The sequence below is a fragment of the Elephas maximus genome, chromosome 13 (genome assembly GCF_024166365.1).
Source record: "Elephas maximus indicus isolate mEleMax1 chromosome 13, mEleMax1 primary haplotype, whole genome shotgun sequence".
Classification (NCBI taxonomy): domain Eukaryota; kingdom Metazoa; phylum Chordata; class Mammalia; order Proboscidea; family Elephantidae; genus Elephas; species Elephas maximus.
This window is the reverse complement of record NC_064831.1, coordinates 26,836,027-26,852,141: the sequence shown is the minus strand read 5'-3', so window position 1 is coordinate 26,852,141 and position 16,115 is coordinate 26,836,027. Positions and strand designations below refer to the sequence as shown.

Here is a 16,115-nt window from a genome sequence, read left to right as displayed (position 1 = left end):
GGAACTTCAACTACAAGAGTTATGCTACTGATTACAAGTTCTGAGTCTGGGAATACAAGGTGTTAAAGAATTTCCAGCTCTCTGTCAAAGACATTTGTTTTGAACATGCCTTGCCATGAAAGAAAGCAGAAATAAGTCAACCTTTGTAACGTGAAGAATTAGGAAAAAGTTACCTGAGTGGATTTTCATTAATATTTTCGGCTGTAAATAGCTTTATTGGATGTGATTCTGATGCTTTGCCTTCCTTTCTCCCTTCCTTCCCCCCTTCTTTCCTTCCTTTCTTTTCTCCTTTCCTTCCTCCCTGTGTTACTTTTGTTTTGATTTTTTTTTGTGTGTGTACATGCATAATGAAATGGAAACACACTGTCTCTTTCTAGTAAACCATTCAGTTAGGAAATCAAACTATTGAAACTCAAATTCTCAAGCAACACTCCACTGATGACTTGGTTGTTGTCATTGTCGTGTGCCTTCTAGTCGGTTCTGACTCATGGCGACCCAATATGACAGAGTACAACTACCCCATAGGGTTTCCTAGACTGTAATCCTTATGGGAGTAGGTTGTCAGGTCTTTTCCCCTGCAGAATGGCTGGTGGATTTGAACCCCTGCCTTTTGGTTAGCAGCTGAGCAGTTAACCATTGAGGTGCCAGGGTAGCTTATCCTAATTTCAGGTAAAGAAATCAGAATAATATAAACAGCCTGAAATGCTAGTCTTGAAAACTCAAGCCCATTACATAGCAGCATCACTGATTTGGACTTGTCCAATAACCTCTTCAGTAACTTTCCTATCTTGAGATCTTTAATGTCTTTAAGTATGATCCTTGAACATCAGAAGAGCCTATTTAAAAACAACAACAACAACAAAAACAGTTGCCAACAAGTTGATCCCAACTCACGGCAACTCCAAGTGTTTCAGAGTAGAACTGCACTCCATAGGGTTTTCGATGACTGTGATGTAGATTGCCGGGTCTTTTTTCCAAGGCACTTTTGGGTAGATTCAAACAACCAACCTTTTTGTCAGTGGTGCAGTGCTTAACTGTTCATGCCACCCAGGGGAAGAATCATTTATAGATATTGGTTAAAATGCAGAACAGTAAATCTGAACTGGGCTCTTTAATTTGCATAATTAGCAAGTTCTCTTCAGGCTTAACGAAGTAATTAATGGCCCAGGGTTATGAGCCTGAGTTTGAATCCTGCTTTTGCCACTTGCTAACTGTGTGACTTTGAGCAAGTTTCTTAATTTCCCTATACCTCATGTCATGGATTGAATTGTGTCCCTTGAAAATACGGGTATCAATTTGGCTAGGCCATGACTCCCAGTATTGAGTGATTGTATGCCATTTTCTCATCTCATGTGATTCTCCTGTGTGTTGTAAATCCTACCTGTTAATGAGTTGGGATAGGCAACAGTTATGTTAATGAGGCAGGACTCAATCTATAAAATTGGATTATGTCTTGAGGCAATCTCTTTTGAGATATAAAAGAGAGAAGTGAACAGAGAGACAGGGGGACCTCACACCACCAAGAAAGCAGCACCGAGAGCAGAGTGCACCCTTTGGACCTGGGGTTCCTGCACGGAGAAGCTCCTAGTCCAGGGTGAGATTGATGAGAAAGCCCTTCCTCCAAATCCAACAAAGAGAGAAAGCCTTCACCTGGAGCTGATGCCCTGAATTTGGATTTCTAGCCTACTAGACTGTAAAAAAAATATATATATATATATATATTTTTTTAGACTGTGAGAGAATAAACTTCTGTTTCTTATAGCCATCCACTTGTGGTATTTCTATTACAGCAGCACTAGATGACTAAGACACCTCAATTTTCTCATTTGTAAAGAGACACAATATAGTCCTGACCTCAAAGGGTTATTGGGGAAAATGAGTGACATAATGCATATAAAGTGCTCCTAACAGTGCCTGGTGCATAGTTATCCTTTAACATTAATTACTACGTTTCTCTCTTCACCATTAAAATGTTAGACACCCAGCAAAGAACTCATTTGTCCTTCTTTCAGTAACCTTTTTTTGGCAGCTGGCATTAGTTTTTCTATTTAAAAAACAAAGCCAAAGACTCAGAAAACATACAGAATCTGTCTTCAAATGGTCAATTATTTTAGAGAGTCTGCAAATGTTGTAAAAACTAGGTGAGAGGAAGGGAACTAAGCTAGAGAGGAAAAAGCAATACTGAAAACGGAGAGTGTTTCTGAACCAAGACAGAATGAGAGCTTAATTGCAGCTATTTTTCTAGTGGACTCTTTTATTACAGACTTCATATCTCTGTATGCCTGAACTGTTCTTTATAAAGTTGTCAACTTTTACTTGTGTGAAATATCTTGTGCTGGCTATAATAAACACAGTTACACTCAATAAATAGCTTTGAACAAGTTTCACCAAATGTTTATTTTGTAGTAGTCTGTTACTTACTCATCTTAAGGGCCTTTTTCTGTCACTGTCCAGATTAGGTCTTCTTTTTCATTTCCTGAAGTCAAAGAAATTGTAAGTTATTCCCATAGAGGAGAGTTTTTAAAGGAGTGTTAAATACATCAAGGTCTGTAGGGTACTGATTTGGTCTCCTTTCAAAGTATGAACAGTTTTTTGAATACTAATCAGTTGCTGTCAAGATGTTTCTGACTCATGGTGACCCCATGTGTGTCACAGTAGAGCTGTGCTCCATATGTTTTTTAGGGGGTGATTTTTCAAAAGTAGATCATCAGGTCTTTCTTGGAGGCACCTCTGGGTGAAACTGAACCTCTGACCTTTGGGTTAACAGCTGAGCTCATGAACCATTTGCACCACCCAGGGAACACTGGTGTTATGTAATGACATCAGGTTGAATATTGATGACTAAAAGAGTCAATGTTAGCATTGTTTTAGGACATATGTTAAACATATGGAGAATTGTCTTATCAATACATTTAGCAGGGTTTTCAAATATGAGGATCAGTAAACATTTCAGTGTGGCCAAAGTACAAAGACATTACGTTTTACCTGGGAAAAGAATGGCATAGCGTCTTTTGCAGTCTAAAAAGGCTGAGAACTTCCCAAATCATCAAGTCCTATTTCCTTTTCGCTTAACAGTTCTTGCTTTATCTCTCTCCTTTCCTTTTTTGCAATGAGCAACAAGAAGAAACAGGGCTACGCCTTCAACACTTGGCTTGGGAATTTCCTCATTTAAATATTCAAGTTTATTGTTTCCACGTAACTACAGGACACAGTCACTTAAGTTTCTGCCGTTACATGACAAGCATCTTCTTTCCTCCTGTTTCTAATTGTGTGCTCCTCTTTTCCACCTGAGCCCTCGCCAGCAGTGCCTTTAATGTCCATATTTCAACCAAGAGTCTGTTCATGACAATTTATATATTCTGTAAGATGATAGAAGTTTTCTCTACCATCTTCCTCACTTCCTTCTAAGTCCCTAATAGCAGAGTTTTTAATATCCATATTTCTACTAATAGTTTGTTGAAGACAATATAGGCTTTTTTTTAAAAATCATGCTTCACAAGATTCTTCCAGCCTCTGCCCATGGTCCATTTAGAAAGCACTACTACATTTTAGGTATTTGTTACAGCAGCACCTCATTTTCAGTACTAACTTATTGTTTTCCTATTGATGCTGTAACCTATTAACACAATCTGAATGGCTTAAAACAACACACATTTATTATCCTCTATTTCTGAAAGTCAGAAGTCTGTAATGCGTCTCACTGGACTAAAATCAAGGTATTGACATGGCTCTGTTCCTTTCTGAAGGCTCGAGGGAAGAATCTGTTTTCTGGATTTTTCCAGTTTATACAGGCTGCCCACATTTCTTGGTTTATGCTCCCCTTCTATCTTCAAAGCCAGCAATTGCTCTTTGAGACTTTGCCACATTGCATCACTCTGTCTTTCTCTGGCTCTCTTGTTTCCCTCTTTCACTTATAAGGATCCTTGTGGTCTCCTTGGATCTACGTGGATAATTCAGGATAATCTCCCTGTCACAAAGTCAGCTGGTTAGCAACCCTAATTTAATCTGCAACCTTCATTCTCCCTTGCCATGTAACATAACATATTCACAGGTTCTGGGTATTAGAAGCTGAAATTTATTTATTTGGGGAAGAGGATCATTATTCTGTCCACGAGAGCCTATTTACCATTCGCAAACACCATCTATTGGGCAAAATGTAGTGTACAACATTTCTATCACCACCAGAATCTCTTCAAGACTGAGCAACTCCATGAATGTCTATACCAGGACTGGAAATGTAATATAGCAACGTCGTGTGAGTCTAATACTTTGCATTCTAAAAGAGATGTTTTGGAGTGCTAGTGTAATGGTTGTTGGTGTTGGGTGCTGTCAAGTCGGTTCTGACTCATAGCAACCCTATGAACAACAGAACGAAATGGTGCCCGGTCCTGTGCCATTCTCACCATCGTTGTCATGCTAGAGCCTATTGTCGCAGCCACTATGTCAATCCATCTCATTAAGGATCTTCCTCTTCCTCACTGACCCTCTTCCTTACCAAGTATGATGTCCTTCTCCAGGGACTGGTTCCTCCTGATAACAGTCCAAAGTACATGTGATAAAGTCTTGCATCTTGCATCTAAGGAGCACTCTGACTGTATTTCTTCCAAGACAGCTTTGTTCATTCTTCTGGCAGTCCATGGTATATTTAATATTCTTTGCCAACATTGTAATTCAAACGAATCGATTCTTCTTTGTTTTGCCTTATCTATTGTCTAGTATTCGCATGCATATAAGGAGATTTAAAATATCACAGCTTGGGTCAGGCACACCTTAGTCCTCAAATTGACATTTTTGGTTAGTGTAATGGTTATCGGACTAAATATATTTAAAACTAATTGATGAAACATCGGTTACTTATTTATTTACTCAACAGTCCTTTCATTGAATGCCTATCATGAAACTTGTTCCTTTTAGGCACTTAGGCAGGGAAGATTATTTCCTTAACTTTAAGAAACTCTCAGTACTTTTTCAGGGTGTATCAAATATGCAGTTAACCCGCTGTCACCACTCTTATTCAAATATTGTACTGGAAGTCCTAGCCAGATCAATAAGGCAAGAAAGGGAAAGAAACGGTATCCAAATTGGAAAGGAAGAAGTAAAACTATCTCTATTCACAGATGACATGATCCTATACATAGAAAGTCTCAGAGATTCCACAAGAAATCTTCTGGATTTAAAAAAAAAGATTCAGCAAAGTGGCAGGATACAAGATTGATACACAAAAATCTATCAGGTTCCTTTACACCAAGAAGGGTTGGATGTAGAGGAGAAGGTTTCAAAAATGGTGGAACAACAAAGGTGTAACCTTACAGCTCTGATTTTTGCCTGATACTAACCACCCTTGTTCCTGTGGTCACCTGTGTTTTCGTTGCTGCTCCTCTGCTCCTGCCTTATTTAAAGACCTTCCTCTCCCCACTGTTGTTTGCCATCAGGTAAGCATAGTGGGCAAGGCTGTGAGAAAAACCTGCAAGTGTGATGGGTCTAAAATGGAACCAGATTAGATGAGTGGATTTTGCAGAATATAAGGAGGTGGTCATGAACAATTTGCCTGAGTTCCTTGCTGTGAAGAGGATTACAGAATTATCATGATTAATTGTGATTTCACAATGGGATATAAGATGAGATTAACAAATTCAGAAAGGCGATTCAAAAATATGACTGCCAGGATTTTTTCTCTGTACTGGAAATATGTACACGAAGACCAAACAGAATTAAATGTACTGAACCAAGCAGAATCAGGGTTTTACTCGGATGTAAATGTTGTGCTGCCTTGGACGTGCATTTGCTAAGTAGCTGGGCTTCGAACCGAAAACCAGGATGAGAAAACCATTCCTGCAGATACCAGCTTCCCAACAGAAATGTTAGAGTTTTCAACCAAGGAAACTCAATCAGAAACTTGTTTTCCCCAGACCATCGCATAGTGGAGAAGATAGCTATGTATTTTTTAAGTGGGTCAGATTTTCCTGGAAACCCCTCCCTGTTTTTTCTTTCCCCTTTCTCTGTCCCGTTTTCCTAGGTCTGCTGCCTCCACACCATAAATTCTGGAAAGGCAAATGGGTTGTCAGAGAGGCCTGGACTCAGTGCCCCCGGTCTAGTCTGGGCATAGTGGGTGGGACTCAGGGCAGAGCTGGTTTTCCACAAGCAGGTTTCCAGGCAGAGTTTTCCTACATTTTGACTACGCTAGACCCGGGGCTTTTTTTTTTTACTTTTTTTAGACCCGGGGCAGAAAGCAGCCGGCAGTCAGGGGAGTATCCTCAGGCGACGGACACCTGCCGGGGAGGGAGCTTCGTGAACAGCAAGAGACCAGGGCCCTGCGAGACCTCACGATGGTGCGTGTTGGCCGCTACTTTCTTTTTCAGCCTTTTGATGCTGGGAGGGGGAGGGGTTCTAAAAAGAAGTCGAATGCAGGAGGGGAAGGAGGAAACTGCAAGGGATCCTTTGGGGTCATCAGAGAGAGAGATACGGAGAGACATCTGGAGAGACAAAGGCGAGAAGTGATTGAATATTTAGGAGAAGCGCAGGGAATCAGGGTTTCTGTGGGCACGTCCCGTCCCACCCGGCTTGTTGAGCAGGTAGACATGGAGAGCCAAGTGTGAGTGCCGCGACCGCGTTTGCCGTGGGTGCACTCCCGCAGGGACCGACAGGTGCCACTGCAGGGTCCCCTCTCCCGCACACCCCTCCGTCCCTCACGCCCCCTCTCCTTCTGGTTCGCAGTGCGGATTTGCGAGGCTTGCCCTGGAGTTGCCGGAGATCCGGAAACGCAGCCCCGAGGTCGGAGAAGTCATCGAGTAAGTGGTCGCCGCGTACCCGCACGGATCGGGGCTCCCCAGCTTGACCTTGAGGTACGGGGAGCCCAGAGGGGCGGCCCCCCTCCCCGGGCCCTGGCTGGTCCTCCTTCCTCCCCTGGGAAGCCTGCCGAGGCCCGGTTCCCACGCTGGGGAAAAGGAACAGGGCAAAGGAGACGGCACGCGGGGGCCCGGCTCAGGGCCTGGGGGACCTGCGGCGCCCGGAGAGGAGGGCTGACGGGGGTCGGCGCGGGGCTGCGCTGGCCGGCGGCTGCGCTCGGGGACCGCGGAGAGAACGCGCGGGGCGCGCAGGGCCGCTGCTCTCCCACGGCGGCGCCCGGGCCGTGAGCCCAGCCGCCCGCGTAGCGCCGCGCCCTCCGCCGGGCTGGCACACGAAAGGGCGAAGCGGGGTCGCCGGGGTGCTAGCGCCAGCCTGGGCTTAAGGCCGAGTGTCCGGGCTTTAGGAGCCGGCCAAGGTGCGAGCAACTTCAGCCCGCGGGCTGCTGCGTGGGGTAAGGATTCTCCTGCCTCCAGAGGAAACCGCTAAGAACGGCTGGATTGTCTAGAAAAAGCTGCTAGTAAACTTCAGGGGGCAGCTCAGGGGCTCGACAAGAGAGTAAATGCAGTGGTTTTTGGTGTTGCTTTTTTTTTTTTTTTAAATACTGTTTAGCTGAGTCTAATTTCGGTTTTCATTATGACTGCGGCACTTTTGGAAATGGTGAGCAGGGTTATAGCCACTGTCTCCGCGCGTCCGGTCTTTGAGGGCAGCCTGTGCCCTTAGGCTGAGCTGCTTTTAGGGGGACTTTGTGTGAGGGGCAGTGTTTTGATGTGGTCATGTGATTTCAGGCTAAGCGTTTCCTGTGTCTTTCTTTTGCTGTCTAGTCTTTCCTTGGTTTTTCCTTCCCTTTGCACTTGGTAAACAGTTTACGCCTTCTGAAGTAAACCAGAAGGTTGTACTGATGTTGAATGGTTGAAGGCATCGTGGTTTCTAACGTATTGAAAACCCCATTGGGTTGTAAATAGAACTCGAGTTTCCTTTATAACATATCAGTGACTTTTAGAGTCAGCCTTCCTGAAGGTGATTTTATTAAATCACTATCTAACCACTACTTATTAGAATTTGTGAGACTAACATCTTTAGCCCTTTAGTTACATTTAGATAAGCCTTGAAACTCTTGATGATAGCACTTAATGGTTTGTGACATAGAAGTAATCTTTTGCTTCACCTTAAGTGGCTGTATTTTTTTCAGCTTTTGTAAAAATCATTAATAACACCAATGACAACACCAAAAAGTGTCTAAAATTCCAAAGCAAACCTTCATTTATCAAAAAAGCTGTATAAACTTTACCACTTTTCAGTGGAGATTGTGCAGGGTAGGCTCTGTGTTCAGTTATTAAACGATTCCAGACCCGTGGATCTGCATCCAGGGGTCATGAAGCTGCTGAAATTGTATTCAAATTCAAACCTCTTGAGTCGCTGCATTTTTAGGGAGATATTCCGAAGTTCTCAGATTTCCAGAGGGATCTGTGACCGGATAGAAAAATAAAAACTGCTGAATTATGACATATAAGCTACAATTTTTTCCTGTCAAAACAACAGGTTCTTTATAGCAGGTCTCCAGGTATAGAATGATAGGAACAATTCTAGAAAAATTGAATAGTGCTGCAATAATGTAAACATTTCATATAAAATAGATGCGCTTAGCCTGGTGGTTTATTTAGAAGAAATTTTCCAAGGCCTAGATGGGCACCTTCTGTTTCTTCTTGTCCAGTAGGATTCCCTTCTAGTATATAATACAGGAAATAAAAATTTTAGTAAGCTGTCTCTCTTCAAAACCCAACAGAAAAATATTTATGCCTGTCGTAATATTTCATAGTGTACGAAATATAAATAGCCCCTTAAAGGCCCTGCTTCAAGATATCCAGGTATGATATAATACATCAAAGATAGTTTTGTGTCATTTAGAGCATGTGGAAGGAAACGTAAAGGTATTGGACTTTCATCTGGCAAGGTCAAAGAAAAAAATGTGGAAAGCTTCACAACGTTTAGTACTTGTATCTCCTAACTATGGCTTATTCAGTTATCTTGTTTTAGAGCATTTTTTTGAAAATATCTTTTAATTAATATTCTACTACAAACTTGAGTAATTGATAACTTTAAAACTAAATTATTTCAATTATGAATAAGCTAATAAAATATTTTTGTGATTAAATCTCAATAGTTTTGTCATAGAGGTTTTTTTCAAACAAAATAGAAGATATCTTTTAAATCCTTAGGTAACACTTTTATTGATACGATAAGTCATTGCATAACCTTGAATTTTGTCGGCAACCTCACCAGGAAAATTAAATACTGAATTTACATTTATAGGTTATAGTCACTAATAATTAATGAGAGAAGGAGGGAGAATATTGATTTTTTTTACAGGTGTTTAAAATAGCATAAAAAGTAAAAACTGAAAATCCCTAATTAATTGTTTTCCAGGATTAGATAAAAATCAAATTAGCTTTAAGAATGAATCTCCTCAGGTACAGGGAAATCAAAAACTAAAACAATATTTGGATAAACCAAGCCAAAACTTTACAGGAATGTGGTTATTCAGAATGGCTGTCTATATTCAATGGGAAGTTTTTTAGCTTTTCTTTTGTTTCCTGGGATATACAGCTTTTATGGCACTCTTCTATCAGTTAGAAATATTTACCCAAGCAACTTTGCTCAAACATTACTACTATTTTTCTGCACATTTGTACAACCAAATATTTTCCTTTCTAAAGATATCAATAATTTAAATGGTTTTAGTCTTTAAGACATCTAGATTCATTCAGCAAGTATTTATTGTCTATGCAATGGTTTGGGTTTGGGTATCTTCATCTTGACCTGATACAAGAAGAACTTTTGGAAATTTTTAATTCTTTAGATGAACCAGTTTAACTGCCTATACACTAGTGGTTTTACTTGTGGTTGGAGTAAATTTTTGTCTTGAATAATATCTATATCTTGTTTTTCTTTTCAGAATTGTTTGAAGTGTCATATCTATTTCATATTTTTTCTCTCCTCTGGGCTCAGGCCAACAAGCTTCATCTTTCTATAGCATTGAGGCTTACAGAGTCTGAAGAGAATTATTTGGGAGGAGTGAAGGGTTTTAGGGGCAGCTTTCCCCTCAGCCTACAACAGGAGAGAACAACAACAAAAAAACCAAACCCATTGCCGTGGAGTCAATTCTGACTCATAGCGACCCTATAGGACAGAGTAGAACTGCCCTATAGAGTTTCCAAGGAGCACCTGCTGGATTCGAACTGCCGACCCTTTGGTTAGCAGCCATAGTGCTTAGCCACTACACGAGGACGTCTACCTTATAAAACTTGAGAGGCTCTGGGGTATGGTTCCCTTGCCACACAACTGTGACTCTTACCACTTGTAGTTGCATACTTATTGCCTGACTTCTTTTACCTGGAATGCTTTCTATCCATTAGTAATCTTTGATTAAAATAAACCCTCCCTTTCAGAAAATCAAAGGTAACTCAAATTAATTAACTCACATACCAACTCCTCCTGCTCATCATGGTAAGAATCAGTAGGAAGGTAAAACAAGGAAGTGGATCCAAACCAGTTGCTGTCAAGCCACTGACAGACCAAGGAAAACGTTTTAATCTTGAAATATTTTCCAGGTCCGACCTATCTCTATATCTCCTTTCCTTAGGCCATGTTACATTTAAAGTACCTGCTTAACTGTCTGCTTCTTCTCCCAGACCGAATCTCCCTCAGGGTACTTATCGTTGGATTCACAGCGCTTGGCTCATTTTAGGAGTCTGATAAGTTTAATTCTATTCTTTGTTATTATTGAATTATGTTTCTTGTGCCTTGATGCTATAGGTTATTTTGTTCCAGAATGAAACTTAAAGCACAGTATGTCTGTTTTGTAATAACCCGGTGATTGGTATTAAGATCTTGGTCATAAGGAAAGGCTTCCGTCTTCTCCTCTCATGGTGTCTGCAGCCTGTTCAGAACTGCTGTTATTCCTTCCACCATCCCCCTTTCTCTAAGTTTGGGTCCTTCGTTAATATCACCGTCTCCCCATTACCAGTGCTGACTGACTTCTTGAACATTCCACTTTCCTTGAGAATCTAAACTCATAATGGAGGTTTTCTTTCTACAGTATGATCTGCTGTCGTTTCCCAGGACTTGATTTGGCATCTACAATTTTGACTTTCACAGGATCTTAACCTGTGTCCATTTCCTTTAGGAATCCACTGGTAGGTACTCACCCACATCTGGCCTTTCTCATCACTCAAAATTGCTTCAGCTGAAAAATCTGAGATGCTCGTATTATTTTTCTGACAACAGTCTTCCATCCTTCTAATACTTTTACTCAGTTACCACTCTGAAAGTCCTGCTCTCCTACTGTTGTTCCTTGGCCCCACCTCTGTTTTTCTAAACAGTTTACCTCTCTTTTCTAACCACACCCATTTGGATACAAATTTCAACTTTGTTCTCATCCTCAAATCTCTTGCCACTAGATCTACGGTAATACTTGGCCTTCACAATCTCTGCTTTACCCTTTATCTCTGCTTTACCTTCCTTGCTGTTAAATGTAGCTGACAGAGTAATATAACTATATCCTTTGACCAACTGGAGCCCTGGTGGCACAGTGGTTAAGAGCTCAGCTGCTAACCAAAAGGTCGGCAGTTCCAATCTACCTGCCGCTCCTTGGAAACCCTGTGGCGGGGAGGTTCTATTCTGTCCTATAGGGTTGCTATGAGTCAGAATTGACTTGATGGCAACAGGTGTGTTTTTGTTTGGTTTTGGTCAACTACAAATTGATTCAATCAAACTTCAGCCTAAGGGATGATTAATAGTGCTAGGAAGTTGTTTTATTCTTTCTTAGTAATCAGATATCCATAGTACATGTTCCAGATTTTTCCAGATTTTCCAGTCCACCCAAATTATCTCTACTGTTTTCATTCTTAGCAGATGGCTTCATCTTCTAGTCACGGAGAATATTAAAGTCAATTTAGGCAAACTATTTAGAACCCTTTCTCGTATTGAGCCATCTTATTTGTCCATATCCTTATTTAACCTCTTAGAGTACTTATACAAGATGCATATAATAATTCGTACATGTGTTTAAGATGACGTCCACTTCCTTTAGCCCATCCTTATTTGGCATGAATTGAGAGTCTAATCATTATTGTCAGGCATTTCTACTCTGGACAGGTTCCTGTTTTTCTTAAAATGTGGCCACAGAGCTGGCCTTAGAGGAGTGGCCTATTGTCTTTAGATTTATTGGGTTATCCCCAGCAGACACCATAGTAAAGCAATCAAAGATCTAAATTCCCCACCCCCTCTGTTTTTTTTTTTAGATCATACTCCACTGTTTAAGTAAAGTATTCATCTTTTTGGAATATTTTTCCACAAATATACTTCTGTCCAATTGTTTCTTTGACCACTTGATCTTGAAGTTTTAAAAATACTTATTGCAATTAAATTTAGTCTTTACCTTTAGTTAGCCTATTGTTCCAGAAGGTCATGGTGTTTTTGGTTTCTTACGCATAATACAAATTAGCCTTTCTTCTCAATTTAGAGGCATTAACAGATTTGATCAGTATATAATTACTGTCTTTATCCAAATAGCCACAAAATACTGGACTTTTGAAAGGACATTGGCATGACCCTAGAGACCTTCTTCCAGTTTTATATTAGTCCATGAATTAACTCTGTTTATAAGGCTGTTCTTGTCTATGCCAAGACGTTTGGAAGATAGCTACCTGGCCAAACCACTGGAAGAAATCCATATTTGTGCCTGTTTCAAAGAAGGGTGATCCAACAGAATGTTGAAATCATTGAACACTGTCATTAATATCACATGCAAGTAAAATTTTGCTGAACATCATTCAAAAATGGCTGCTGCAGTACATTGACAGGGAACTGCCAGAAATTCAAGCCAGATTCAGGAGAGGACAAGGAACAAAGGATATCGTTGCCGATGTCAGATAGATCTTGGCTAAAAGCAGAGAATACCAGGAAGATGTTTACCTGTGTTTTATTGGCTATCCAAAGGCATTCAACTGTGTAGATCATAACAAATTATGGATAACATTGTGAAGAATGGGATTTCCAGAACACTTAATTGTGCTCATGATGAACCTGTACATAGACAAACAGACAGTCGTGCAAACAGACCAAGGGGATACTGCGTGACTTAAAATCAGGAAAGTTGTGCTTCAGGGTTGTATTCTTTCACCATAATTATTCAATTTGTAGGCTAAGCAAATAATCTGAGAAGCTGGACTATATGAAGAACAGGGCATCAGGATTGGAAGAACACTGATTAACAACCGGTTATATGACACAGGCTTGCTTGCTGAAAGCAAGGAGGACTTGAAGCACTTACTTATGAAGATCAAAGAGCACAGCCTTCGGTATGGATTACACCTTAGCATAAAGAAAACAGAAATTCTCACAACTGGACCAGTAAGTAACATCATCATAAACAGAAAATATTGAAGTTGTCAAGAATTTCATCATACTTGGATCCACAGTGAACACCCATGGAAGCAGCAGTCAAGAAATCAAACAACTTACTGCATTGGCATTTCTACTGCAAAAGACCACTTTAAAAGTGTCTGAAAGCTAAGATGTCACTTTGAGGACTAAAGGTACCCCTAACCCAAGCCATGGTATTTTCAATCACTTCATTTGTATGTGAAAGCTGAACAATGAATAGGAAGAGCAAAGAAGAATTGATGCCTTTGAAATATAGTGTCGGCAAAGAATATACCACTGACTGCTAGAACAAGGAATAAATCTGTGTTGGAAAAAGTATAGCCAGAATGGTCCCTAGAAGCAAGATTGGCAAAACTTTGTCTCACATACTTTGGACACATTATCAGGAGGGACCAGTCCCTGGCGAAGGACATCATACTTGGTAAAGTAGAGGATCAGTGAAAGAGAGGAAAACCCTCAACGAGATGGATTGACACAATGGCTGCAAAAATGGGTTCAAGCACAACAAATTGTGAGAGTGGTGCAGGGCCAGGCAGTGTTTTGTTCTGTTGTACGTAAGGTTGCTGTGAGTGGGAACTGACTTGAGGGCACATAACAACAACATGGAATTTGCATTCCTCTCTTGGCCCAAAAGCATACCTTGAAAAACATGGTCAGTTTCCTTGCTGAAATACTGCAGAGTAGCTATCAAGTAGCCCTATTAAAAACAAAAGCATATAACACTAGGTTGATTTTTAATGATTGGTTCCTCATGAACTCACAGTGGCTTGTAAATAACACTTCCTGTTTTGATTGCTCATGTACCATGCTTTTAAGAATCTCTTTGGAATAGTGTTTGGAATTAATGTCAATATCTATGGGCTAGAGTTGGTGGAATCTACTCTCTATTTTGAAAATTGGGACAATTGCTACTTTCCTTTTTCTCAGTCGACTCTTTTCCTCATCACATTATTTTTAAAGGTTATTTTAACAACTCCTCTATGTAAAATTTTTTCATTACTTTGTAATGTGTTGTTGTTGTTCAGTGTCATTGAGTTGGTTCTGACTCATAGCAACCCTATATACAACAGGACAAAACACCGCCTGGTCCTGCGCTATCCTCACAGTCACTGGTATGCTTGAGCTCGTTGCAACCACTGTGTCAATCCGTGTCACAGAGGATCTTCCTCTTTTTCGCTGACCATGTACTTTACCAAACATGATGTCATCCAGGGACTGGTCCCTCCTGATAACACGTCCAAGGTATGTGAAATGTAGTCTCGCCATCCTTGCTTCTAATGAGTATTCTGGTTGTACTTCTTCCAAACTTTTAAATTGTATTTTCTTCAAATTAATTGATTGAAACTCATTCAGAATATTTAATATAATGCTATAGCTTAGGCTTTACATTTGTTATTTTGATATTTACCCTACTCTTGCTGGTATGGATATTATTTTCTTGAGGAGAGAAGATGAAACAAAACAAGAGCAGAGCAGTTTTGCCTTCCCTCTGTTGTGCGCTGCACTTGAATTTCCTCCTTCCCAGCACCACCACTTTATCCAGCAGTAATAAGAATGAAAAAATCTTTTTATGTAACTTTTTGAGAGCTTCAGCTTATTTTATGTTTTAGATTTTGGGACACTCTTCTTATAGTTCAGAAACTTTTTTGTACTTCTCTCAATAAAACTTGTCATGGATTATGCTTGCCACTCATGGAGATATAAAGTTTATGATACAGTTGCTGACATCAGGGAATTTGCAGCCTGTATGTGGAAATAACACAACTAAGAAATTATACCTGTTAATACTTAAAACTGAGCTTAGTTTTTATAGCATAGTTTTAATAAGTTCTAAAGAACTTAAGGGAGAGAGCTCTGCAGGCTGGGTATTGAGAAAGACCTTTCAGAGAAGATCTAGGACTTGTTTGAAATTTTAAAAAGATGAAGATGTGGGATTTCTAAGGACCTACAGAATTCCAATGCAAACCCTGGTGGTATAGTGGTTAAGTGCTATGGCTGCTAACCAAGAGGTTGGCAGTTCGAATCCACCAGGCACTCCTTGGAAACTCTATGGGGCAGTTCTACTCTGTCCTGTGGGGTCGCTATGAATCGGAATTGACTCGACAGCCGTGAGTTTGGGTTACAGAATTCCAATATATGGGATAGTGGGAATAAGACAGAGCCTCAGACAGCTTTGCATTAAAATTCTGTTTTCTTTGCTTGGCACCCTCCCCCACAGCTTTGCATTAAAATCCTTTCTTTGCTGGGGGGTTATATGTAAACCCCATTGCGCCTGTGTAGTATGATTAAGAATGTTGCTGACGTAATTTGTATGAACTCTCTACTTATAAGCCCCTTAAAAGTAACTTTTCCCCACGCCTTTGAGGAGCAGCCTTGGTGGCAGCAGCTCTGACAAGCTCCTTCTCCTTGTGCAATGAAATAAAGATGCCTTTCCAGCTCTCCCACCTCAGCATCTTGTTATTGGCCAATTGGAGTCATGCTGAGCAGAACCTGGGGTTTCCACCTGGTAACAGGTAGAGCATTCTAGGTTGACGAAAGGAAATGAGGCACAGCAGGAACTAGGAAATGGGAGACTGTGCTTGTGGATTCGAGTTCATGTGTGTGCGTATTGGTATTTTAGTTACCCAGTGGTGCCGTAATGGAAATTCCACAAATGGGTGACTCTGAAAAACGGAAATTTGTTTTCTGACAGTTCTGGAGGCTAAAAGTACAGATCAGGGTCTTGGCTGTTTTGTTACCTTCCTTGTTGGTAGTCCCAGGTTCTCCTGTATCCTCACGTGGCATCTGTCTTCTCCTGTGTGTGTACCGCTGTGCCCAATCTGATC

The 16,115-nt window shown here is 40.7% G+C and overlaps 1 protein-coding gene across 6 annotated transcripts in view; it reads left to right on the top strand.

Annotated features, from left to right (window-relative positions):
- Positions 1-6,006: 6,006 nt before the first annotated feature.
- Positions 6,007-16,115, top strand: part of GUCY1A1 (guanylate cyclase 1 soluble subunit alpha 1) — an 84,622-nt gene continuing 74,513 nt past the window's right edge. Inside the window, exons 1-2 of one of the 6 annotated variants that reach the window (XM_049905218.1) lie at positions 6,007-6,329; positions 6,715-6,788. The gene's annotated coding sequence lies outside the window, so the exon portion shown is untranslated. The other 5 variants (XM_049905219.1, XM_049905224.1, XM_049905220.1 and 2 more) reach the window with 5 other exon arrangements.